Here is a 2,372-nt window from a genome sequence, read left to right as displayed (position 1 = left end):
TGTAGGACGCGGATGGGGCGAGCAGTTATATCATGTGAGAGCGAGTCAATGCACGTGTATGTTTGAGGACTTCAATTGGTTTCTATAGACACGCGATCCGCGTGCTGCTCGACTACTCGTGCACTACTCTTTGATCTCAGTGTGGTAGCGCTCTGCTAGGGCAGACCCAGAGCATCGCCCCACACAACTCAGACAAGCGACACGTAGAGCTTCAGAGTATGTAAATTGATCGCGCCGCGCGCATGTGGCGTCTCCAGTGCGGTTCTTTTATTTAGCTGTCAGATACTTGGATATGATATGAGTAACAATCAGCAGAGAGAGGGAGGTGTCAGCAGGGAACTCTCTCTCTCTCTCTGTCTCTCTCTCTCTCTCTCTCTCTCTCTCTCTCTCTCTCTCTCTCTCTCTCTCTCTCTCTCAACACACACACACACACACACACACACACACACACACACACACACACACACACATACACACACACACACACACAAACACACAAGCACTCACACATATACACTTAGACTCACGCGAATTCATTCACATTTTTAAATTATTACTTGCAAAACCATCGTATTCTTCTAGCTAATCTAACTTTAGAGCGATTGTTGGGCACGTCATATTATGCACTGGCCTATCGCCACATAAACAAAGCATAATTAATTAATTATATATTCCAGTTGCCACAGATCATTCGTAACTGTATTATATTTGGAGTAGTCAGATCGAAATAAAGAGCAGGAATACTAGACGAACCAGGCATTGGTTGTATTTATTTAATTATTTATTAATTAATTTTTTTTTGGGGGGGGGGGGGGGTTGGTTCTTTTTTTTTGGTTCTTTTTTTGTTCGTTTTTTTTTTAATGAGTAAGTTTTGTAACGTATGCAACTAGATTCTAGATCTAGTCTTCTTCTTACAGATCTAGATCTAGTAAACGTTTTCTTACGGCTCTTGCAACACAATTAGGTCATATAAGTGCCGAAGATTAGAGCGCTCACATGACCTTATACAGTTGCGAGCGCCGTAAAACCCTATACTAAACTACTAATAAACGAAGATTAGAAAGAGGTGATACAAAAGAGTAACAAACATTTTTTTAAACCCATAAAAACGAAATAGAGGTAAGGACGACAAATGTTTGATAGAAAAAAGGAGAAAACTACACCAGATCACCCACCAACCAACCACAAAACCAGTCTCCTTCTAGATCTAGAATCTAGACTCTAGATCTATACTCCCAAAGTCAGTGTCAATCCTCATCTCAGACCATCTCATAAGATCGATGAAGATTGTACTCCTGTCATTCCCAGACTATGGTAGCGGACAGAAGTCGCGTTTATCAGATATCAGGTAATATTAATAATAATAATAATAATAATAATAATAATAATAATAATAATAATAATAATAATAATAATAATAATAATAATAATAATAATACTATCAATTTATTGTAATAATAATAATTCCACTAGACAGAGTCCTCCGGTTATTAATGAGTTTTGCAATAAACACTTACGCTGCTGCTTTCAAAAACACAATTGGGCATTGTTGTATTGTATTGTATCCAGCGATGTTTGGATTGTCATTCCTGTTCAGAAATCCATGAGAAAAAATTCGCAGTATCCATATCAAGAGAAGCACTGAGTCTGTGAGGGGTGAGATCTGTGTTATATCCGTAGGTAGTTACTGTAGTTTGTTTGTAGTATACTGTGCGGTAGTCTTTCTCGCACTGTCGCTCTCTCTGCCTCTCTGGCTCTCTCTATCTATCGCACGCTCTCTCTCTCTCTCTCTCTCTCTGTCTCTCTCGCTCTCTGCTAGGCCTAGTGTCATAGGCTATCAAGAAGGCTGGCTTCGCACCGCCGCGCCGCGCACCACAAAACACCAGCCAAGAACCGGCAGACGAGACCACGGACCAACAGACGAGCGGACTGAAGAAGACCGTCATAGTCCACAGCGCGCGATACAGCCCCGGTCAACGGTCGTTCGAAAGTCCGGCCCAGCCCGGCCCGGCGCGGGGATGTGTGTGGAAAAAGGGGGGGGGGGGGGAGAAGAAAGATCAACAGACAGACTGCTCCAGGAATGGCTGGAGACAGTTACTGGCCTATTACTATTACACGATCAGTTAAAACTGATAATCTGATTTTTGTTTTAAAAAGTAGGTGTTTTACGGCGCTCGCAACTGCATAAGGTCATATGAACGCGCTGGACAGATGAAACATTTTTAGTTGGTAGGAAATTTTGAATTTTTTAAAGAGCCAAGGAGCAGAAGGAGCCATATAAGGGATCAGAAAGTCGTCTTCGTGATAAGAAAATACAACGTGGTGAAATACTTATGCTTATACATAATGCATAGGGTGGGGTGGGGGGTGGG

Source organism: Aplysia californica, unplaced genomic scaffold (genome assembly GCF_000002075.1).
Source record: "Aplysia californica isolate F4 #8 unplaced genomic scaffold, AplCal3.0 scaffold01302, whole genome shotgun sequence".
Lineage (NCBI taxonomy): Eukaryota > Metazoa > Mollusca > Gastropoda > Aplysiida > Aplysiidae > Aplysia > Aplysia californica.
Note: the sequence above shows the minus strand (reverse complement) of the source record.